The sequence below is a fragment of the Panthera onca genome, chromosome B2, assembly GCF_046562875.1.
Source record: "Panthera onca isolate mPanOnc1 chromosome B2, mPanOnc1 haplotype 2, whole genome shotgun sequence".
In the NCBI taxonomy this organism is placed as follows: Eukaryota; Metazoa; Chordata; class Mammalia; order Carnivora; family Felidae; genus Panthera; species Panthera onca.
This window is the reverse complement of record NC_138343.1, coordinates 123,134,721-123,160,492: the sequence shown is the minus strand read 5'-3', so window position 1 is coordinate 123,160,492 and position 25,772 is coordinate 123,134,721. Positions and strand designations below refer to the sequence as shown.

Genomic DNA, 25,772 nt, shown 5'->3' with positions numbered 1-25,772 from the left:
ATTAAATTGATTGGTGCATGTATGACTGTCACATCTTCTTGATCTAAGGTTTCTTTTTCCCATAGTAATGTCTCCGGCCCTCAGGATGTTTGTTGTCTTAAATTCTGCCTTAACCCAAGATGGTTACCTCAGCTTCCTTTAAGTTCATGTTTTCCTGGTGTATTTCTTTCCATTTACTCCTTTCAACCTTTCTGTATCCTTCTTACCAGAAAATGTGTCAGTTTTGATCCATCAGTTTGACTCTTTTAAGTGTATTGTAATTATTGTATTATTGTATTTCTGTGTTGTATTTCACACTTCCTATTGGCCATACTTTTTATTTCCTTTTTTCCCCCTTTTATGCTTTTTCCTTGGTAATTCAAACTTCCTTGTTCTGAAATGTGTACATTTTTTGTCTATCCAGGGAGCACCCCTTATATTCTAAGGTGCATATTTGTGTTTCTGTTTATTTTTCCGCATTCAACTATTTTGTCAAGATCTATTTGTTTCCCTTGAACAAGGCATTCTTAACCTTCTTCGGGTTCTACTCCTTACATCCTACTATGTCTCACCACATTGGTTTTACCTAACATTTTAGTCAAGGATTGTTAGAGATTTATTTGTCCAGGGAAGGGGCAGTCTTTGTTGTTTTCTTTTAAGACCTCAGCTATATTTAAGTGGATTAATCACGATATATTGGTCATCACTTTATACACGACCCCCTTCGATTTTTAAAAACATGTATATGTCTTCATATATACATTTTTAAAAATATAATGAATGCCCATGAACCCATCATCCACAAATTAGAACATGTAGATTATGTAAACAATCTACATCTTCCAGTTTGCTCTTGCCATATCTTATCTCTATCTTCCCCCAGAGGGAATAGCTAAGGCTGCACAAGGCTGAACCACGGAGAACCGTTTCTGGAGTCACGGAGCTAGAGGGAGCACAGGTATCCGTTACTGGTGGAATGGATGGGTAAGATACGCTGGATGAGTGTGAGGGAAGGTTACGCAGCAGAGGTGAAACAGATGAATTTTAAACATTCCGTACCTACCTACTATTTTTTAAGAAATCTCAGAAAACTGAGAAGATAGAGAATTTCCTTAAGTGAAAAAAAAAGATTATCTAGCAAAAACCTTTAACATATATCCTACTTAGTGGAGAAATTTTGGGTGCTTTCATGTTTGAGGTCAGGAGCAACACCCTCTATCACAGCTTCTATTGGACCTAGTATCAAAGGCCTCGGCAAACATCCCAAGATAAGGAACACAAGTTTAAGGACTAGAAGGAGGATGGTGAAACTGTCATTACTTGCAAGTGATATCATAAAAATATTCAAAAACCTACAGAGTCAATAAATGGGGGCGCCTGGGTGGCTCAGGTGGTTAACTGTCTGACTCTCGATTTTGGCTCAGGTCATGATCATGGTTTGTGAGATCGAGCTGGGCAAGGAGCCTGCTTAAGATTCTCTCTCTCCCTCTACCTTTGCCCCTGCCCCACTTGTGCTCATACGTGCACACTCTTTCTCTCTCAAAAAAATTTTAAAAGATAATCAGCAAATGGATTCTAGGGAAGAACAAGGTTTAGTGAGCTTGCCAGCAATGAGGTCAATTTGCATCCCTCAGCATGAGCCATTACCCAAGAGAAATATAATTGAAAATAACAGAGCAATAAAAATAGCAAAGGAAGTTTTATTTGGAAAAAAAATAGAATTCTATAAAGGAGATCACAGATAAGACAATTTAACATTATCGAGATGTCATTTCTCCTCAAATTGATCTAATGCAACTCCAAGCAAAGGTCCAGCTGGATATTTTTGAAGAACACAAACAAAATGGTTTCAAGACATATATAAAAGAATAAAAGATGGTGCATATCTTGAAATAGTTTTGAAAAAGTAGAGCAAAGTAAGGGGCTTCTCCCTGAGAGATAATGAGCATATTACAAAGCCATGATAATAACATTTTAAAAATAGTACAGCAACAGAACAAAGTTCAGGAACAGACCTTCGTATATATTTAAATATAATCATAAGGGAAATCACGGATTGTTTAGTAGATAATTTTGGTAAAATTGGCTTTTTATAAGAAGAAAAATAGATTCCTATTGTACATCATACCTAAGGTTAGCTCTAGATGTTTTAAAGAATTGAATATGAAGGGAAACTATAAAGGGAACAGAAAAAATATAGGAAAGGGACTCCAAGGTCGCTCAGTCAGTTGAGTGTCCAACTTTTAATTTCGGCTCAGGTCATGAGCTCACATTTTGTGGGATCGAGCGAGCTCCGTGTTGGGCTCCCTGCTGATGGTGCGGAGACTGCTTGGGATTCTCTCTCTTCTTCCCTCTCTGTCCCTACCCTGTTCACTCTCTTTCTCCCTCTCTCAAAATAAATAAAACCTAAATATATATATATATATGAGAATATTTTTGCAGACTCAAAGTCAGAAGAAATATTTTATTTTTTAAAATTTATTTATTTATTTTGAGAGAGAGAGAGAGAACACACAAGCAGGGGAAGGGCAGAGAGAGAGGGAGAGGGAGAGAATCCCAAGCAGGATCTGCACTGCCAGCACTAAAGCCCAATATGAGACTCAAACCCACATACCATGAGATCAAGACCTGAGCCAAAGTCAAGAGCCAGATGTTTAACCAACTGAGCCACCCAGGCGCCCTAAAATAACAATAAATTCAGAAGAAACATTTCAAATGAGACCCACATACTATAAGTCATAAGGTAAAATAAAAAATTGATAAACTTATGTCAAAATTAAGGATTTTTCTTTCCATCAAAGAGTACCACAGGCAAGATAAAGTCATTGGTGATAGAAAAGGAGAAAACATTTGTGATGTCTAAAGTCTAAAAGGGAGTTATGTCTAGGACAGAGAAGAAATCTGTGCAGATCAGCAAAAGACAAGAAACAAAATAAGAACAAAGGATATGATGTAATTTACAGAAGGGGACATACGAGGCTAACAAGTATATAGATGCCCAACCCTACTATTCCTTGCAGACATGTAAACTAAAGAAGATCAAGCTTTCAGGTAATCAGAAAATGTTAAGTTTTAGTAAAAACAGAGGAAAACGGGAATGATTATGCCTCACAGGTGGAAATGCAGTGTTATAGCCATCCAGGAGAGCACACGGCAGTACTCAGCAGGCCCCTGGACAGGCAATCCTACTCCTGGCCGTAGCCCTAGAGGAGCCCCCACACAGATCCACAGACACGGGGCCTGCACACAGAAGCAGCTCTGCAGAGCAGAAAATTAAAAGCATCACAGATGCCCAATACTGAGGGAACAGATGAGTAAAATCTGGGATGCTTCTGTTATGAATGTCATGCTACAGTGAGAAGGGAAATGGAATATTGAGTTTTAAATGTAAGGAATAAAGATCACTAGCACAATACTATTTAAATAAATTTCAGAAACTGACCTATACGCAATCAGCAAGATATCATCTGCAGGATATATGTAACTACATTTATATTTATGTGTTTAAAAAACAAAAACAAAAACAAACTTTGGGACTAGTGAGCCTAACTTGAGCTGCTACAATTAAGAATCATGGTCTCACATCCGGGTCCCAGATCTGAGCCAGTTATAGGGACAGAGTTCCTTCAGTGCGAAAATGGAGTCCATTATTAGATTGGATCTGAGCAGATCCCAATCACCGTGGAACCAGAATCCTTCTCTGGACCGTCTATGGAAGAGGTCAAAGAGGGAGATGAAAATGAAGTCTTGGCCTGAATTTGTCTGTGAAACTGTGACTGCTTCTCCAGTTCATGAGTACATAGTTGAAAGAGTTGTAATCAACTCTTTGACCAACTTTTGACCAAACTTTGTAATCAACTCAATGACCATGGAATAAGGTATATTATGGTAGAAAAGACTAAACTAAGTGGGAACCCCTCTGCCTCTTCCTTCCAAAATAGCAACTGAAAACAATAACATGCCCTTAAGGAAATTACAGAGATCACCCACCATGAAACACTTGGAAAATGTTGGGGTTGGAATGTGACTACTGTGATATTCCCACTTGATTCACTTGCCTGGCTTGTAACAGAGATACATGGGTCCTAGAGAATGACAATTAATTACCATAAATGTGATCACATATGGGATGACTCTAAGTTAAGGTATTTTTACAAATGTGGTCTCCTTCCTGGAGCACATCAACTCAACTCAACCCCAGCAAATTATTTGGGGGCACGGAACAACTGTCAGGATTTTCCTATTCAGTGACAAATTTTGTGAAAGACCAAAATAGCTCAATAGAGGTAGAACCACTAAGGGCTCAGACCCTTTAGGAACAATGGTAAAAAAAAAAAACAAAAAACAAAAAACTCAACCAAATAAAATCATTCAACCATACAAAGAATTCCAACCAGCTAAAGTGCTGGCTAAAAGCAAACGGAACATGAGTGGGTAGAGGATGAAGAAAAATATAAATATCAAATATGATAATTTGCAGAAAGAAGTATTAGACTTCTCAGAATTTACTAGTTGCATGGTTGAGGAGACTACTTCTCAACTCTAAGCATCAGTTATCTGATCTATATGATGTAGGCTGAGGATAATCATTATCTACTGTGCAAGGTTGTTTTCAGGATTACAGTCAATATATTAGTATTTGGCACTTGGTAGGTATTCAGCGTCTTTTACAGAGGCAGTAGGGTCTAGTGTAAGGTAAGGAAGAACAGAGACCTTGGTGTCAAAGTAGAGGTTGGAATCCCAGATGTTTACAGATCTGGGGCATGTTGATTAAGTTCTCAAAGTTTTAAACACTTTTCTTCTATAAAATGGAGTTAGATATACCTATTTAATGGCTCTCTTAAAAATATTCAATTAGGCAGGGGCGCCGGGGTGGCTCAATGGGTTGAGCATCCAACTTCAGCTCAGGTCATGATCACACGGTTCATGGATTTGAGCTCCACATCGGGCTCACTGCTGTTGGCAAGGAACCTTCTTCAGATCCTCTGTTCCCCCTCTCTCTGCCTCTGCCCCACTCACGCTCTCTCTCAAAAATAAATAAACATTTAAAAAACATTCAATTAGTAGGATAGGACACTTAAAAGTACTAAAAAGTAGTAGCTATTATTTTTATAGGGTAGAGTCCAAGTTTCTTAAATCTCGTGGGAAGAACATGCATAAGTAGATCTCTTCAATATAATGTGGTGCATGGGGAGACACATAGATGCATTCACCAGGGTTCAATAAGAACATGACAAAGTGAAGATAATGGAGATATTTAATAGTCTGGCGGACACTGTTAATGGGTCTAAGTCCAGAAAAGTAAAAGTAAATTTGCTCACGGTATGAGACATAATTAAGGAGAGAGCTGGTCCTAGAGCCCAGAATTTCTAACTCTTGTACAAATTTATTTTTTTTTGACTAAACGTTATATTTGTATGACATATAAAATAAATATACCTTCTTAAGTTTTCCTGTGTGGAATTCTCAGAACATAAGATGCATCTATCACATAATTGTGTCTTTTTGTTAGCAATAGTTAAAGTATATAGGTCTCTTATTTGGAACGTCTTACCTCTCGTTAAAACCCATCTTTTAAATGTAATACAATATGGTATGGCCATTAATATCTTTAGAAGGTACAAAGGAAGGAAAAGATATTAATTCACTCACTCAATTATTTTGTATTGTGTTTTAGGTATCAGGTACTACTCTAGGTGGTGAGAATATGGAAGTTAACAAAAACAGACAAAACTGGAAGGGAGTAAGATAATAAATACTCAAGCAAAATGTGGAATACTGCATCTGCCTTTATGTGATAAAATGGGCCAATATGGTGATATCCCTTATATATGTTTTCAAATATTGCTGTTTATAAAAAGTCGTGCTTAAATTTAACTATGTTTTCAAATTTAACCTCTGAGAGATGTGGCTGGAGAGACTATTCAATGTACATTAGGAAAATAATAAAGCAGAGGCTGAGGTTAAGAGAAAAGAGAAAGTATTTCCTGATTAGACATTATCAATAAGATTTTATCCAGGCAACTTTAAAGCTTTTCATAGGCAGATACAATCTCTCTTTTACTTCCCTATGGAACAAAGAGAAACAGAAGTTTCCATAAGAGGGAATGAGAACCTCTGAGAATTACCTTAGAAGTCAGCTTTGAGGGAGGGCTGAAAAAACAGGCAAGAATTTTAATCTTCAGCAGTCAGAACGTTGTAAGAAAAATGTTAGGGATTTTGCCTCAAGGATTGGGTAGAATTCTCAAAGCCCGAAATTGCATAACATGTGAGAGTTGGGGGCATAAAGTCTTGGGATTTAGAAAGAAATTTCAAAAGTTTTTTTTTTCCATGAAGAATGAATGAAAAACCAGTATTTATGAAACAGGGAAGAAAATGTTAATTTTATTTAATTATTCATATTTCTTTGATTTTTCTTCTAATTATGTTTTTCGATCATAGAAATTAAATAGCTGTGCTCATGCTTAAAGCTTTATGATTTCCTTAGACACGTATAACAAGAAAAAGGCAGAGCTCTTATCTGAATCATAGCTCGAATATGGTGACTGTTTGGACCTTAAACCAAACCACAGTGGGTTCTGGCATAGCTTCCTCTCAATATACATTCCCAACACCGAGCTGGTAAATTTTAGCCAACACATAGTGATAGCAATTATCACAGCCACTCAAGAAAGTCCACATGTCAAAAGAACTTCCAAGAAATCAACATAGTTCTGTGATGTGTTCCCTCAAATATTTGACCGTGCATACCAGGCTTTTTAAGACTTTAAGACTTTAAGACAGTCCCACTCTCTCATTTCCAGGGACATGTGGAGCTCTTTTCATTGCCACTTAGCATCACTGTTAGTATCTAGTTTGTGTCCCGCATTCTGATCAGCCTCATCTAAAGGCAGTCAATTTTCACAAGGATTACCAAGAAAAAGGTTGGGGTAGTGAACATTTAAAAAAATTTTTCTTTCCTAATGTTTATTTATTTTTGTGAGAGACAGAGCATGAGTGGGAGAGGGGTAGAGACAGAGAGGGAGACACAGAATCTGAAGCAGGCTCCAGGCCCTGAGCTGTCAGCACAGAGCCTGGTGTGGGGCTCGAACTCAGAATGGTGAGATCATTACCTGAGCCGAAGTTGGATGCTCAACCGACAGAGCCACCCAGGTGTCCCATCTTTTTTTTTTTTTAAATCATGACGAGAAACATACTCTATATCCTAGAATAAGTCAATGAAGACTTTTTTAGTAGCTAACAGAAAATTTATGTTGGACATCTTTCCAAACTCTACACCTCATATCTTCTGAAATGAAATGGTTAAGGAAGTTTGAATAAGAGCATTTATAGTCTCTCTTTCTTGATAACAATAGCTAATTAAAAAAAAAGTTCTCCCTATATAGGTCTTTCTATCAAATAAAAGATAACAAAATAATTCTCTAATTTTTAATAAAGGATCATGCAGTGCAAGGATTAGAGGCCTCAATTTAGAGGCAAGGGAGACAAGAAATATTGCGTGTTCTAGTGTCTGAAATCAGAGGAATGGGGTGCCAACCCAAAGAATTTCTTATTCTATTCTAAACAAAAAGAACAGCTCAACAATTCAGAAACATGCTAACTCTTCTCAACGCCCAGAAATTCCTGTTTTTAAGCCATACTTTAGGTTATTCAGATATAATGTTTGACTCCTCGTAACAACTTAGAAATTTCTTAAATGGTCAGCACAAATAAAGTACGTTGTGCAACTTCCCCTTAAACAAACCACAATTACAGAATAAACAGTCACATCCTTAAAAGGAGCAACTAAAAAATAATAGATCCAACTTTGGGACTATGGAATAGGGAAAATCTTTTTGAAATGTAACTTTACATAGCTTTTTTTGATAAGGAATACCTCTTTCTATCAGTGATAGAAATAATAAATAACTTTAATTTACTAGGTACAAGATGCTATACTATACTACAGGGGTTATCTCATTTATTCTTCATGCAATTCTATGAAAAAGATATTATTATTATTATTATTATCATCATCATTAGTAATTATTATACCCTTTCTACAGGTGAGAAAAATAAAGCTTCTAGAGTTGGTGACTCAGCCCATGATGGTAGCAATAGAAGCAGATAGAAATGGTCAGGGTATGAGCATATTTTGAAGGGAAAGCCAAAAACATATACTAATGAGTATGACGTAGATCTGAGAGGAAGAGAAGTCAAGACTGATCTCATGATTTGGGGCCTGAGCATTTGGAATAAAAGAGGACAAGTGTAGGAGACATGGGTATGGGATTATGAAGACCAGGAGACTGGCAGTGGATATGCTAAGTTTGAGGTACCTACTAAACACCAGAGCAGAGGTATTCAGTAAGTAAATATGCAAGTCAAGGCCAAGGAAAAGGTTCAGGCTAAGGACACAAAACTTGAGAAGTGGAGGGGATGAGGAGGAACCAACAAAGGAGAAGCAAAGGAGCAGGCAATGTTACAGAAGATTTAAGAGGGAGGAGTATCCTAAGGTTAAGAAAAGAACAAAAAAAGCATCTGATGTGTCCATTGGCGCATGTCTATTTTGCTGAGAAGTCAGTAAAATGCATCTGGAGAACTGCCTGACCATTGGATTTAGCAAGACGGAGACTTTGTGAAATGCTATTCCACTTTGCTATTGGGATCCTTCCCCTTATCACTTAAATGTAAAACTCCAAGCACTCCAATTCATTTATTTGCCCTCACACCAATATTCAGCTACTAATTTGGATTATCCTTTTATCATATCCATCCCTAATCATTTTTTTGTGCGTTTTTTGTTGTTGTGGTTTGGTTTGGTTTTAGTCATATTCAGCCTTTACCAATACTACAACCTAGTTCTGATCTCTGTTCGCTCAGGACTGGATTCCCACGCACCCTCCTAAACTGTCTCCTGGTTTCTAGTCTCCTCACCAGCAATGCATCCTGATTAGTCACCCTAGAACAAAGCTTTTCTCAGGGATTCCCTAGGCCCTTTGGTTATCAGCAGAAACATACTAAGAGGCTTTTCTCACCTACTTCCCCAGCTCAGTGCATGAGTATGCCCTCCTAAAACATAGCATACCCAACCCTAAGTGTTTGTGAACAGCAAAGTTCTGCCTAAATTTCACAGAAGAGAATCCACAATGAGAACCATCAATCAGAATGATTGGGGTCCTCTATTTGTCATAACCCGATGGACTGATTCCATCTCTTCCAATCTAAGAAGAAATATGGGAGATTGAGAAATACCACACTGATGAACTGGGCAAAAGATTGGTGCTTTCCAATAAAATATAAGCTCACACACCTATTAGAATGGTTACAGTAAAATTAAACAAACAAAGAAAGGAACTCTCATTTACCACTAGTGGGAATGCAAAAGAGTTTGGCCAACTTGAAAACTAGTTTGGCAGTTTCTTATAAAGTTAAACAAATGCTGTATGTCCTCATGCTCCCATTCTTAGGTACTTACCCAAAAGAAACTAAAACCTGCGTGCACACAAAATAACCTGTCAGTGAATGTTTCCAGCAGCTTTAGCCATAATAAACCCAAACTAGAAACAACATAAATGACCATCAAACGGTGAACAGATAAATGTCTTGTGCATCCATGAAATGGAATCCTACTCAGGAATAAAAAGAACAAATGCCTGATGGATGCAACAACATGGATGAATCTCAAAAGCATTATGCTACGTGAAAAAAAGCCAGACACAAAATGCTACATAGTAAATGATTGCATTTATATGGCATTCAGGAAGAGGCTAAATTATAGAGACAAAAACCAGATCAGTGCTTATGAAGGGCTAGGGGTGGATAGAGGGTATGAGTATAAAGGGGCTTTTGATTTTGGTGATGGAAAATATACTATACCTGGATTGTCGTGGCAGTTACATAATTTTATAGGTTCGTCAAAATCATAGAACTGTACTCCTGAAAATGGCAGATTTTACAGCATGTAAATGATACTTCAATCAACCTCATTTTAGAAAGAACGTTCCATGGGGGCATGTACTTTGTTTTATTTGCTTTATCCCTAGCAGCCAGAACAGTAATTTGCACATAATAAGTATATATAGGAAGGAAGGGAAAAAGGAAGGAAGAGAGAGGGAGAGAGGGAAAGAAGGAGGGAGGGAGGGAGAGAGGGAGGAGGGAAGGAAGGATATCACTTCTCTCGGATATCTTGGAATTTTTCAATGCCCAATCTTAGAATCACTTGTTATTACCAGTCTTAGTCTTTCAATGTCAACCACTGACAACCACTTCAAAGATTGTCACTTTGAAGTTTAGCCACCTCTGTCCCTGGGGAGTTACTCATTGTCTCCTAGGCCAAACCCTTCCCCCCAGTCTCTAAGTGGAGACAGAAACCCCCTCCTTTCTGAGATGAAGTAGTGAGAAATAATACAAACAGATAAATCACGGTTAACAAATCATGCAACGGGACAAAGGAAATGAATTGATTTTGCAATGGAAAAAATACAGATGGCAAGAACACATGTGAGACAATATTCAACCTCACTTGAAGGTTGATCGGATTCAACTTTTTTTCCCATTAAACCAGAAACCTTTCCTTTTTTTCTTTTTTTAAATGTTTTTTCTTAAACTTTTTAACTTTATTTATTTTGAGAGAGGGAGAGAGAGCGTGAGTAGGGGAGGGACAGAGAGAAGCAGAGAGAGAGAGAATCCCAAGCAGGTGCCACACTGTCAGCACACAGCCTGACATGGGGCTAGAACTCACAAACTGAGATCATGACCGGAGCCAAAATCAAGAGTTGGTTGCTCAATCGACTGACACACCCAGGTGCCCCTCTTTTTTATTTTTTTTAAAGTTTATATATTTAAAGTTTATTAATTTAAAGTTTATATATTTACTCTGAGAGAAAGAGCGTGTGAGAGAGAGAGAGAGAGCGTGAGTAGGGGAGGGACACAGAGAGAGGGAGAGAGAATCCCAAGCAGACTCTGCGCTATCAGCACAGAACCCAACGCAGGGCTCAAACTCACAAACCGTGAGATCATGACCTGAGCCAAAACCCAGAGTTGGACGCTTAGCTGAGCAAGCCCCCCATGTGCCCCCAGAAACCTTTCTTGGTGACACAAGAAGCAATGCTAATAAGGATACACAGCAGAGACGCTTTCATACGTTGCTACTAGGAATATAAACTGGTATAATACTCCTGAAATATTTTGGGAAATAATTATCGAGCACACCTAAGGCATTCAGATGGTTTGGCAGGTAACATTACATCTAGATACCTCCCTGTAATCAGAAGTGCAGGAAAAGATTTATGTATTAAAAAACTAACTGTTTGGCAATTAAAAATGTAAAGATTCCCTCAGAAGAATGAGTAAGTACGTGATGGTTCATTTATGAAATGAGAATATCCAGTTTTTAAATATGATATTCATGGGGCATTCACTTCCGAATGTCCCCTCTCTGCAATGAGAGCTTTCCTACTATTCTTCCTTTCTAATCTTATACTCCAATAGACTTTTGCCTGCTGCTCCAAAAAAAATGATATTTATGAAGAATATTTAATGAAAAAGAAAATGTTAAAATACAATATTAAGCCCAAAGAAGGAAAAATTCAAAGTTGACTACTCAGCTCATCCTCGCTATGTAAATTTGTAAAACATTTCATACAGGTGCCTGGGTGGCTCAGGTTAGGCATCTGACTTCAGGGATTTGAGCCTCACATCGGGCTCTCTGCTGTCAGTGCAGAACCCACTTCAGACCCTCTGTCCCCTTTTCTCTCTGCCCCTCCCCCACTTGCACACTTTCTCTGTCTCAAAATAAATAATCTTTAAAAAAAAATTCATACAAAGAGGATTGGAAAAAATACCTGAAAGTCTTAATTAATAGTAGTTCTCTATAGATGGTGAGATTATGCATATTATTTTTTTGGTTCTTTATGCATCTTTGTACATTTTAGGCTTTCTACATGAGAATGTACTGAAAAAAAATCAAAAAACTTTTTTTTCTTAAATGCTTATTCATTTTTGAGAGAGAGAGTGAGCATGCACGGTGAGGGGCAGGGAGACAGAGAGGGACAGAGGATCCGAAGTGGGCTTATAAAATGATTGATGGTTAGTGAAAGAACCTAGACACAAAAGAGTACATACAATCCAATTCCATTCATGTGAAGTACAAACACAGGCAACTCATCTCTGGCGTCCCAAGTCGGGACAGTGGTTCGTCTTGGCTAAAGAGAGGGAAAATTGAGACCCAGAGACTTCATGAAGGGGTTTGGCATAGGAGACTTAGTAACTGCCAAGGAACAGAGGTGGCTAGACTTTACAGTGACAATCTGTAGCTGACATTTTAAGATTAAGGCTGATAATAACAAGTGATTCCAAGATTGAGCATTTAGAAATTCCAAGATACCTAAAACATCTGAAAGATAAGTGAATCAGGGGAAGTGAACACCATTTTTAACCAAAGACTTACTCTATAATGATACAGCCTTGCATATCTTGGAAGCTACCGTTTCTAAGCTCATTTCTAAACCTTTTTTTTTTTCCTTTCTCTTTCAGGCAGGGAGCAATAGGAAGAATTCTAGGGTGCTATAATGTTCTGTTTCTTCTGGGTGGTGGTTACTTAGTATACTCAGGTTTTGAAAATGAATAATATTTTCTTATGTATGCTTTTCTTTGTGTACAATTCATTAAAATATTTTAAGTTTATTTTTATTTATTTTGAGAGAGAGATAGAGAGCGAGCAGGGGAGGGCAGAGAGAGAGGACAAGAGAGAATCCCAAGCATGCTCCATTGTTGTCAGCACAGAGCCCGATTCGGGGCTCAATCTCATGAACCATGGGGTCATGACCTGGGCTGAAATCCAGAGTCAGATGCTCAACCCACTGAACCACCCAGATGCCCCTAAAAGTTTTTTGAAGTAAAAATATTATAGTTCTCTTCCAGAAGGAGGCAAAATTGGATATTTTAAAGAGCCTAGAAACCTTCATAAAACTATACTCGAACATAACATTCATCGTCCAATTACTCTGGTTTCCCAATACGGAACTTAATTCATCCCACTACAGCAAGCAACCAAGTAAAATAACGGTTCAGAATGTCAGGGGTGAGGTCTGCACTGTGTGAATGGAGGTCTTGGCCCTTGTATTTCCCACGAGACTTACGTGGGGATCTGCACTTGAATAAACCCAGGCAGAAGGAAAGTAGCACAAAGCAGTTTATTAAAACGAAAGTGCACTCTCATGGTGGGAGAACAAGTAGGTTCCAGGTGGAACAGGTGTTTTGGGATTGGATATTATTGGGTCTCTCTGGGCTGTAAGGAGATGGGACAGTGGGGTGGTCTCTAACAGAGGCTGCTTCCAACCATTTGGGAGACTCCTGCCACAGGTTGGGAGGGGGAGTTTTTGACTCTAGAACGTTTGTACCAGAACCATCACGGCAGCCTTCCTCAATGTGGGGGGAGGGGTGACTGTGCCTGCAATGCCAATGTATATAATGAGTCTAGGTGTAACCCTGGGGCAGAGGTGGAAGAGGAGAGTGTATATGCACTCTCTAGGTCTCTAGAGAGTGACTCTAGGTCTGTCAGGCTGAAGGTCTTAGAAGCCACAGGGTCAGGATGTTGTGTCCTCTGGCTTGTAATGTGTAATCTATTTATCACTCTCCTTGCTTCCAGCTTATCTCTGTTGTTCCCTTCAAGGAGTTGAGACGCTGCCTCTATCTACTGCTCCTATCGAGCTTCTATCCAACAAGACCTTAATACTAACTAGTTCTCCAGATTCTCACAGATAATACTAAATATCCCCCAAAACTTTTAAAGGCTGGCAAGAGAATGTTTAAGGAGAATACATGCGCAGAAAAAAGTTACGCTATGACTGTGACTCATCCACAAGTGTCTCCTGCTGAGAAGATTCATTGTTCTTTCCTTCCTGGCCAGGATAAGGACACCGACCAGAATGCTTTCTTGCAAATGGGTGGAGTATTTGAGAAGAATCAGAACAGCCAAGCAGAAAAGGAAGAAAAATGTGATAAACCTCAGCGAGGCTTGTTCAATTAAGCGCAGACCTGAATGTTAGTAGGAAAAGAGTTGAAAGACTGCCTTGTGGGGCACCTGAGTGGCTCAGTCGGTTGAGCATCTGACTCTTGATTGCGGCTCAGGTCATAATCCCAGGGTCGTGAAATCAGGCTGAACGTGGAGGCTGCTTAACATTCTCTCTCTCTCTCTCTCTCTCTCTCTCTCTCTCTCTCTCTCTCCCACTGCTTCTCTCCCCAGCAGGTGCATGCTTCCTCTCTCTCTCTCTCTCTCTCTCTCTCTCTCTCAAATTAAAAGAAAGAAAGAAAGAAAGAAAGAAAGAAAGAAAAAGAAAGAAAGACTGCTTTGTAAAGCATATGTACAAACACCTCTCCAGAGGTTGTCAATTAATGTCAATTTCTATAATGCTATAGAAAGTAAGTAAATTACAACAACACCGGGCATTTTTAACAGAAATTGTTAAGATCAGTAAGAAATGTGCAGGTGAGAAATGTAATAAGAAGAATGTGCATCAAAAGGAAAAAGGGAAAATAAAAACCTGAAGTCTGTTTTCCTCTTTTCCTTCACTTGTTTGTTTTTAATGTCAAGAAACTCACCATCCTCCTGAAAAGTCCCCAAGATACAAATCTTGGCTTCCTCAATCTTGAGACAATGACTCATCTATTTAGTACAGCTCACCACTTTCCTCCTCCCACATCCAAAGTACCTTTGATAAAAAGCAGATGATGTCTGACAACTTCTGACACGCTTTCTGCAAGGTCAGAGCCAAGGGGGTTTTCCTGAGGAAAGAGAGTAGCAAGAAGCATGCAAGGGTGGAAAGGGTCCCAGACATGTGGCCAAGAGCCCAGCCTTCAGGATGAGCCAACCAAATCACCTGGCTTGGGACCTCGGGAAAGTCAGTTCGTTGATCTGCACTTCTGTTGGTATGTCTACAGAATGATAATAAACAGCTTGCAGTTGTGAGAATTCAGGAATATAACGGCTATTTACAAGTGTTTTCTAAAAGGTAAAGCAAACAACAATTTCCTGTTACTACTGTGATATCAGTCAGTGAGTATTGAGACAGCCTGTATGCTCAGGCCAACTGCAATGTGAAAAATTAAAGGAATATTAGATACAGTATTAGACCAGGGCCCCCGAGCTGGACATCTCCACTTTAGAATCAGAATGTGACAAGTGTCATTCTACCAGTAGCTGAAACAGCCTCATAGGTAAAAATCAGAGGCCAACCGGTAGCCTTTTTAACCACGAGCGTGGGAACAGGACAGCAATGAAATAACTCTCCTGAATTAGCCCATGGTGCTCTCCTTATCCCTGCCTCCTTTCCCAAGGCCCAGTCTTTGGACCTCCTGAAATGCCCTGGTATCCTTTCCAACAAATTCTATTGTTTGGACTACAACAAGAGTTAATTTCAAAGCTTATTGGTAATGCAAAGGATGACCAGGCAGAAGACCTGAAACCTTACACTTAGCAGGATGGAGTCATTGTCAGTCTCTAGCAGGGAAATGCTGACTGAGGAAGATCTCAGCAGCAAGCAGAAAGTGAGGAAGTGAGGAAAGAGTTGCAGATAGCAGGATCCAAGCAGAAGAGCCTGAGACCAGCGTGGTGTCCACACATATGCAAAGAAAATGACAGAAATAAAGGACTTTCGTGTTTAGTCTGGTAGATTTTTTCTTTTTCTTTTTTTTAAGTTTTATTTTTATTTATTTTGAGAGAGAGAGAAAGAGAGAGAGAGAGAGAGAGAGAGAGAGAGAGAGAGAGGAGGGGCAGAGGGAATGGGAGAGAGAGAGAGAACCCCAAGCAGGATCTGCAATGTCAGCACAGAGCTGGATGCAGGGCTCAATCTCAGGGACCGACCCTTAGATCGTGACCTGAGCCCAAACCAAGAGTCAGACGCTTAACCAACTGAATCACCCAGGTGCTGCTAGTCAGGTAGATTTTAGTGTGAGCCGTGTGTGTGTGTGTGTGTGTGTGTGTGTGTGTGTGTGTGATTTTAAATTTTCATACTTAAATAAGTATGAAAAGGTGTAAGTAAACAGGTGTAAATTTTTTTAAGTTTATTTATTTATTTTGAGAGAGAGAGAGAGAATGGGGGAGGGGCAGAGAGAGAGGGAGAAAGAGAGAATCCCAAGCGGGCTCTGCATTGTCAGTGTGGAGTCCAACAAAGGGCTCGAATTCAGGAACTCACTAGTGAGATCATGACCTGAACCTAAATAAGAGTCGGACATTTAACCGACCGAGCCACCCAGGTGCCCCAAGAAACAGGTATAGTTAATTTTGAGAACCCTTTTTTAACTCGCTATATTCCAGGCATGATCATTCAGCGTGTGATCTGTACGTTTAAAATATTAATGATATGTTTTACTTTTTCCTTTTGTACTGAGTCGTCCGTATCCAGAATTCGTGCCTGAATCCGAGCACATTAAAAGTGCTCGGTAGCCACAGGTAGCTATTGGCAAGTCTAGACTCTTAAAACGTCTTCTGGCCTTTTTCTCCTTCTTGTTCCCTAACCTGAAAAAGGGACTGGGTTTACAGATTTTTTAAATCCAAATCTTCATCACTTAAAAATGGATCATATGCCCAGTCTCTTTTGTGTTTCAGGCTCATACATTGAAAAGAGAAGAGTCTGCTGACGTTCATTCGGACTCAAGCAATGCGAGGATTCTCCCGAGTATTCTCGCTAAAAACCACAATTACAGTTCAGCGAACTCCCCAGCTCCTTTTCACTGCTGACAAATTAACACACACATTTTAAACCACAAAGTTGAAAGAACAAACCTTTTGAAGTGATAATGACGTAATGATTACAATGTAACACTTTCTAAAAAGGAAATTCATTGCTAGTAGCTGTTTAAACTTCTGGGCTCTGATTTAAAACCCCCGCAATTCTTCCACAGAGAAGATGAGAACAATTTTTACCATCAACAGATTATTCTTTCTGAATTTTCATCCCTTTCCCTAAAAGAAATATAAAAATAAATTTAATACAGTCATCATTACGGTCGCCATTTTGTAATGAAACTAGGGAGTTGCCGAAAATTTTGAGGCACTAATAAGAGAGAAGTTCGAAATCTTGTTTCCCGTGAGGTTGAGCCCTGCCAACAAGGGCTTTGTCTTCATCCTCGCTCAGTCAGACATGGGGCCCATTCACCTCCTGAATGTCTCCTCTGATTTCCAGTTTTCCTGAGGCGCTGTGCCTAGAACGTGTACAAAAACTGTGCTGGACACCAACTGTCCTCTTCCTGAAGCGGATTTTCCTAATTTGCCTTTTTGCTTCCCAGAGGCGTGGCTAGGTCGTCAGATCTCTTACTCTCCCAGGCCTGCTTCTGGGAATTCCGTTTTGGGCCAGTCCTTACCTCCTTTCTCAGCCTGCTCAGTGCCAAGTACCCCCAAAATGGCCACAGGAAGGCCTAGTTCTGCCTGCATCACACGCCAACGCCTGGGTGCCCTGGGACTGCGGGCCAGAGAAAAGAGGAGGAAACGGTAACTAGTTGATGCCGGGAAAAGAAAGGTGGACCGTAATTTCTCATGTGCCCTCTCAGGACCAGGCCCTGTGCTACCCTCTCATGTATTCGCTCAACTCTCACATCTGCCCTTGTTGAGGTGAGTATCACTATTATCCACATTTCCCTGAGGAGGAAAGTGAGGCACACAGAGGTATAATAACTTCCCCAGGATCACGGGGCTACTACACGGGACTGGAGTTTGAACCCAGGCAGTCTGCTTTCCCACCCCTGTATTCTCTGGCAAAGGGGCTGAATGTGAGCATAACCAGGAATGGACATTCTCTCTGGGGCTCTGCTGGGGACACACTGAACCATTTTGCCTCTCAGGACTCTGCAGTTTTTTCTGTTTCCATCATTACTGTTCCTCTCAGATTGATGCAATTTTTTAAAACTATTCTATTGTCTCCAGTTAGGTCATGATTAAACTGTTCCTCCCACTTGTAGCCTAAGGGTTAGTGTTGGCTTCATTATATTTTAATTTTAATAAACAAGCTTCTTTGTAGATGCAGAAAACAGATTGGTAGTCGCAGGGGGTGGGTGGGCAGAAGGAGTGAAATGAGTGGAGGGAGTCAAAGTACAAACTTCCAGCTATAAAATAAATGTCATGGGGATGTAATATACAGCACAGTGACTATAGTTAATAATACTGTATTCAAAAGTTGCTGAGAGGGTAAATCTTCAAGGTTCTTACAAGGAAAAAAACCTGTGACTCGGTATGCTGACAGATACTAGCTAGATTTATTGTGGTGATTATTTCACAATATATACAAATATGGAATCATTATGCTGTATACCTGTAACATAAAGTTGATTAACCTGTAACTGATATAATTGATAGACAGCATATATCAACTCTATCTCAATTTAGAAAAAAGCAAATTCGTGTTATGATCTTCTACCAACCTGCTGATGTACTTACACCTGATGTGAATGAGTAAGGAATGGGGTATAGGGGAGGTGCAGAATTTGGGGGTCTGTAGGTACAGGACCTATAAAGGCAAAAACAGGGGAAATGCAAGCTGATGATGCTAACAGATTTATTATTTGCAACCATTGAAATGTACGTTGAACTGTTCACTGCAATCAATGAAAGACACAGTCATTTTATTTTAGTTGATAGGAAAAGTACATACCTGTTGGGAAGAAAGAATTTCTTGTCCCCTTCAAGGTCCTTCCAGCCAGACTAAGAATCAAGCTGACATGAGAAGATTAACAGGAGAAAATTAATTTTAATTTAAGGCATATGAGGAATCCACACAGACATAGACATTCCAAAGACAGTCAGGCAGGATGAGGTATGGATGTCATTCTGAACTAAGGAGAAGTGGGTAGGGGTCTTCAAAGGGAAAGAATTCAATTCACGGGAAGATGATAAAGAGCAAATGTTGGGAAACAGATGTTTGCTCAGCTTCTCAGAAGCAACTGGGCCACAGAGGAGTTTGATCAAACAGGCCTTGCGAGGTTCCTTCCTGTCTGCCAATCTAGCTCATGTCATGACATCATTATCTACGGGGAGAACTGTCTTCCTGGAGCAGGTCCATCTCACTTCGAGTAGGCACTTGTGGGGAAGCAAAGAGCGGTTCCCGAATCTCCTGGCTTTTCATATTGTTTTGGTTAATATTTATTTTGAGAGAGAGCAGGGTGGGGTTGGGTCAGAGAGAGGAGAGAATCTCCCGCAGGCTCAGGCTCCACGCTGTCAGCACAGAGTCCGACGTGGGGGTCCATCTCATGAACAGTGAGATCGTGACCTGAGCTCATATCAAGACACGTAACCAACTGAGCCACCCGGGCGCCCGAGGCGTTTCATTGCTTTTTAACTCAAAAATAATTTTCATGCCAAAGCGGCCCATTTTGGCCCCCACACGTTGATAAAGTTTTCTATTTTATTTTCTTCACCACTAGTCGGTGGTGGCTAGGACCCCCAGGTGAGACTAGAAACTGGATTCAAGGTTTAGTTCAAAGGTCCCCTCCTCTCGGAAGGAATTTCCGGATTGCTCTTTGAACAGAACATCCCTGCTGTGTTCCCACACCGCTAACAGGAACTTTTATGACAAGACAAATCTGTAACACGATTTTTGTTTACAATCCTCTGTCTCATAGAGTAAGTCCCTTCCAAGAAGTAATTATACCTTATTCTTCTTTACATCCCTATGGCAGAGGGTATCTGGCATATAATAATACACAGCTAATGTTTATCTACTTACCTGTCAGGCATGGGGCTAAGCACTGTTCATAATGATCTCGTTTAACCTTCACAATAATTCTGTGTGGTACACTCTATTCTATTTCCACTTTACAGGTAACAACACTGAGGCACAGAGAGGTGAAGCAACTTGCCCATGGTCACATGGCTAATTAACGGTGACGGATGCATTGAAGCCAGGTAGCCCCGTGTCAAGACACTTCACACTGGGCACATTGCACTGTACAGTCTCTCTTAAAAAACATCTGATGATATGTTGACTCAAGAAAAAGACAACAGTCTTGCAAATCCATTGTTTTGCTAGTTAGGGAATGTTATAATGCTAAAATACCTAAGGGTACCAACGCTAGAATAGTTACCAAATGCTGATGTCTATAAGCTGTTTATCCATCTTTACTCAAAGCCAGCTAAGAGCATGTGCCTGCATATTATAAAACAGTTTACCTAAATGTTGGTTAAAGATCAAGGTACAGAGAAGCCTTAAGCTGAAGCCTCGTGAGCCAGGGCAGTTCTAGGTACTCTCAATGTAGGAGAACTCTTGGTATCTAAAAAGCAGCAAGATGGGGAGTCGTTAAGCATCTGACTTTGGCTCAGGTCATGATCTCATAGTTCGGGAGTTCAAGTCCCACAGCAGGTGACCTTGAGCCCTGCTTTGGGTGAAACACGCGCCCCGCTTCGGATGAGCCCCACTTCTCTCTCTTTCTCTCTCTCTGTCTCTGCCCCTCGTTCACTTGAGCCCTCTCTGTCTCAAAAAATAAAAAAAATAAAAGAGTAAAAAGCAGCAAGAGGGCACTGGACATTCGTGTGGTGAGAGGAAGCACTCAGAGAGGCAGAAGCACTGAAAGAGGAAGTCAGAGGCCCTGGGGACAAACTGCAGCTTCTTTACGTCGCTTGGGTTTTTTTCAGCAGTAGTCATCCAGCAGCTCGGTGTTTTGTCTGACATTGAGAAACGGTTTCTGAAAGAATATGGTAGCTGTTCTTTAAGAGACTGACCACAATGGCTAGAAATTAGGTTAAGTGAGCTTTTTTTAGTTGCCACGGACAGAGACACTCAGGTTACCTTTAGTGACCAGGGATTTGGATGAAGATGTGCCAGAAAGTCAGAAGAGGAAACAGTCACCAGTGCGCCGGTCCTCAGGGGCCACAGGGAAGGAGCACTGGTCAGGGGCCACAGGGAAGGAGCACTGGTCAGGGTACACAGCAGGGCCAGCAAGCTTCTGGAGACTGTTACAGCCCCAACACTGGGGCCTCCTGTTCCCCCTCAATGACAGATCACCTTTGCTTCGTATGCTGAAGTTCTACTTCCTGCGGCGCCTGGGTGGCTCAGTCAAGTGGCTGACTTCAGCTCAGGTCATGATCTCACAGTTCGTGAGTTTGAGCCCCGCGTCGGGCTCTGTGCTGACAGCTCAGAGCCTGGAGCCTGCTTTGGATTCCGTGTCTCGCTCTCTCTCTCTGTCCCTCCCTGCTTGCACTCTGTCTCTCAAAAATAAGCATTTTTAAAAAATTGTTTAAAGTTCTACTTTCTGTCCTTGAGTTGGCTGCTTTCTTTTTCTTTTTTTTTCCTTTTCTTTCTTTCTTTCCTTTTTTTTAAAAAAAATTTATTTATTTATTTTGAGAGAGAGAGAGAGGGAGCATGCGGGGAACAGGGAGGGACAGGGAGACTGGGAGAGAGAGAGAATCCTAAGCAGTCTCCACGCTGTTGGCAAAGAGCCTGACTCAGGGCTTGACCTCACCAACCATGAGATCATGACCTGAGCCGAGACCAAGAGTCAGACGCTTAACCCGCTGAGCCACCCAGGTGTCCCAGTTGCTTCTCTCTCGCTCTCTCTTTTTTTTTTTTTTCTTTCCCACTTAACCCCATCCATTCTTGTGATTTACATTCCAGCTCTCTGAATGAGAATTTATTTAGGGTGTCCTAACAAGGAGTGCGAAAAAAATTTCAGGTCAACTAACAGAAAACCAAACTGGAAGTACCTTAAATCAATAGGGTTTTGTTATTTTTTTCCTAAAACAAGAGTCCAGAGGTTGGTGGTTGCAGACATTGGTCCAGCCGCTTGATGCTAACATTGACTCCTCAGGCTTTCTTTTTATTCTTCCATTTTTAGCTGTTGGCTTTTTTATCCTCAATCATGTTGCTTCGCGGTTGCAGGACTACTGTATCATGAGTCTACAGTTCAGGCAGGAAGACTGGAGAAGGGTCAAGGCTAGCAAGTTCCCCTTTCGCATCCACCACATGCTCACATGCACACACACAGGCTTCTGCTTACGTCTTATTGACCAGAACCGTGTCACGTGACTACACGTAGCTGCCATGAAGGTTGGGAAGGTGAGTATTGAGTTTTATAGCCTCTGTGAGAAGACAGAAAGGTAGAAGGATCCTGAGAAACGTTATTAGCACTCAGCTAGTGAACAATTTCTGCCACAGTCACCATCTTACATATGGCGTCTCTTAGACAATGCTTCAGGACAAGCTATCTACTAAAAGACTTTGCAGTCTATGGACAATTGCCTTTGAGTCAGGGGTTGATATGATAGGATTAGATGTAGCATGACAGCCTTCCTTGGAAGGGGGCTGTGTTCTGGGCAAGAACAAATGGTCTAAATTCTCATCAGTGACCCAATTATAGCTTAATCAACCATACATTTAACTGTATCTGTTCTAATCCCACATCTATTCACAAGCTTGCTTTGTCATTCATATATTTATTCGATAAATATTTGTATAGTGATAGGTGCTTCTCAAGGTATAGCAGTGAAGAAAATAAGGAGCTTACTTTCTAGTGGAAGAGAGAGAGAATCTATGCTCTAATAACCTCGTTGCTCTCTTTGGTAATGATTACCACCATTTCAGTACTTATATATCTGGAGATATATATATTTACACACATACGGATGGTAATAAGTGCCGTGGTGAAAACGTAGGTAAGGGGCAGGATAGAGGCAATGGTAAAGTACGAGAGGGTGGGGAAGTGTTAGCCATAGTTCCTAGAATAATTAGAATTGGAAATAGAATAGAATAGTTCATAGAATAATTGGAAAGTTTGTGGCCTTTAAAGGGAAACTGGCAGACCTTTCTGCTCTAGAGGAAAAAGGAAGGAAATACACAATGCCTGCCAGGAGCCCAAAGTGCATAGCTTGTGCTGCACACTCACTCTCTGTTCTCATTACATCATAGTTCTAGCATCTTAAATTATTTTATTTGGGCTATTAATTTCCTGTTTTGACCTATAAAATGCAGCCTTAGCTTCTGAGTGCCACTTCAGTTCACACTTGGCTTTGGACTTATTCACCCCTTACCCTACATTGGGTTTGTTTTCTTTTGTTTTGTTTTTTGGCTTTAAAAACTCACCAGAGGACATAGTGGGGACCAACATATACTTGGATGTTCAAGGATATACTTGGATAGGCACAAGATTTTTACCAAGGAAACTGGCACTGCTCATTTGCTTTCTGTGTGGCTATGTAAGATTTATATACTGGGTTTTAAAATATATTTTACTGATCATCCTCTTACCTCTCATACTAGCCTGTGAGTCCCCATGCCCCAGTTTTGTCCAAATGAATTCCCTCTTATCTTGCAGGTCATGATTATAACTTCCTTAAGAGAGAATTTCCTTCAAACTTAGTCTAAACTAAGTTTCTGTTTACTCACCTGTAAATCCACTGGTCTCCTTGATAAGGATGACCACAATTTTAGTACTTAGTTATGTGATAGTTTGATCAATGCTTGTTTAATCGCTCATAGACTGTAAGCACCATGGGCGGGGGGCATATCGGTCTTATTCAGGTCTGTACCCTGGTGCATAACAGGGTTGCATAGACATAATGGCACTCAATAATATTTAGTGAATTAATAAACGTCTTTAGTCTCCAAGCGGCTAGCAAGGTGCCTCAGAAGGATAGGTACTATGGTGGATGCTGACTTTGAAGCTCTGATCATATCCCCCTTTAGGAACAGAAGACTTAGCCCCATCCCTCCTTGCTGCTGGGAGTAGTGCTGGCAAAACCCTTTAACTGTCAGCCCTCTTTGGATAATGCCTCAGTTAAAGAAATGGACAAGCTCAAATCACGTCTCCTTCCAGGGGTGGTGTGTATCCAACGACCAATCAATGTTGGGAGTGAAGGCCTAGCCACTCATATCAACTCATGATCCTTCCCTCTCAAAGGCCATCCCAGCTCCCAGAGGTCCCTTGAAGCCTTTGTTAGGATGACATCACAGATCAATCTCTCCCTCTGCTCAATCCTGTTTCCTCCCTCTCCCTTTCACAGAGGTTGATCCCAAGAGCACACAACAGCGTGTTTTGCATGCCAATCTCCCCTGCTGGGTCCATTTCATGGATAGCCCAACCAGTGATGGCTACTAAAAAATAGTTACTGAACTGGATTATGTTTTGTCCTACTCCATAAACCCCTACACAGCAAAGATCAGTTCTTATTCATCCTTGCATGCTTGCAATGACTAGGTGCCTTTCATATAGTAGTGCTAATGTTTGAATGTCTGCGCCCCCCACCCCGCCCCCGCCAAAATTCAGATGTGGAAATTCTAACTCCCAAAGGGGATGGTATTAGGAGATGTGGCCTTTGGGAGGTGCCTAAGTCACGATGGAAACATCATGAATGGGATTAGCACCCTTATAAATGAGGCTCCAGAGAGTTCTCTCCCTCTCCCAACATGGGAGGGCACAACTAGAAGTCTCTAACCCAGAAGAGTGCCTGATAATGCTGGCACTTTGATCTTTGACGTCAAGCCTCCATAATGTGAGAAGTAAAATTCTGTTGCTTATAAGCTATTCAGTCTGTGGTTTTTTGTTAAAGCAGCCCAAACAGACTAAGACAGCGGGCATCATAAATACCAAGCAAAATATTCCCCCAAACTTGGTCTAGATGGAGCTGAAGCATTCCTATTCAAAGTATGGTCTCAGAGTCAGAGGTCCCGGGCATTCTCTGTGTATTCTGTTACAAATGCAGAAATCTCCAGACCCAGCTGAATCAGACCAGTTAAATCAACCTGCATTTTAACAAGATCCACAAGTGGTTCATATGTTCATTGAAGTTTCAGAAGTCTCAGAGCTAAGGCATTTATTAATGTAAATAAAATGATCCTGTTAATAATTCCTCTCTCGTTTGTAGAGCATCTTTTTTTTCTCTCTAAAATATTGCTTAATGCTAGCATAATCAGGCATTCTTTCACTCAACAAATACCAACCAAGTGCCAGACTTCAGGCAGACGGAGCTTACATTCTAAGAGGAGAAAATAAACATCAATATAGGAGAAATGCCCAGTAATAGGTGATGTGGTCAGGGAGGAAAGAGGGCGGATCACACGATGAGAGGTTGCTTAAGAAATCGCTATGTGATATTTAATTGCTGAAAAGATAACACAAGTTGTTTTTCCTCCAAAGATAAAGTAGTCTCGGCCAAGTCAATTCGATAACGGCTGTCTACACAAACCATTTCACCACTGAAGCTTTAGCTTCCTCGAATAGAAATGCAGGGATTAGAGAAGGCCTTTAAGGCTCTTCGCGTTCTAAACTCTCAGGCTTCCAGACGCCTTGATGGTGAAGTCTAACAGGGTAAGGTTAGGATTGTGGCTGGGTTGTGGCCTCAGGAAAAGCTCTGCAACCCCAGAACACTGCAAAAACAGGAAGAATAATCGCGGAAGGTGGTGCCGAATCGAAAGAACGTAACCTTTGGACTCAAGTTCCTCACAAACCTGTGGGCCGTTGTCAGGACCACAGACTTCCATGCCCTTAAGGCCGAGCGTCCTTGGAACCGGCCTCTTCCTGCCTTCCGGTCCTAGGCTTGCCTACCAGCCAACGCCCGGTTCGGCACTAGGGGTCCTGCCTTCCCGCTCAGGTCCTGGTCCTCAGCCCCCCAGGCCGCATCCTGGCCCCGCCCCCCGCCCTCTCTTTTCCCCGCCTCCCGCTTCCCCACCCTGCCTCCTACTCCCCGCCCTAGCCCCCACTGCCCCGCCCACGCCCGGCTTCCCCGCTCTATCCCGCTGCCCAGTCCACGCCTGGCATCCCCTCCCTGGCTCCGCCTCCCTTCCCAAGGCCCAGTTTCCCCGCCCCAGTCCCGCCTTCCCGCCCTATCCCGC

General features: G+C 41.1%; 1 long non-coding RNA gene across 2 annotated transcripts; it reads right to left on the bottom strand.

The window, feature by feature from the left end:
- Positions 1 to 7,943: 7,943 nt before the first annotated feature.
- LOC132667685 (uncharacterized) lies at positions 7,944 to 25,722 on the bottom strand. Of its 2 annotated transcripts, none has more exons than XR_009605301.3 (3): positions 20,736 to 25,722; positions 18,606 to 18,667; positions 7,944 to 18,461 (listed from the first exon to the last, which is right to left on the bottom strand). It is a non-coding gene; the product is annotated as an uncharacterized LOC132667685 (long non-coding RNA). The 2 variants fall into 2 exon arrangements; XR_009605306.3 differs by having other exon boundaries at positions 7,944 to 17,420.
- Positions 25,723 to 25,772: the final 50 nt, after the last annotated feature.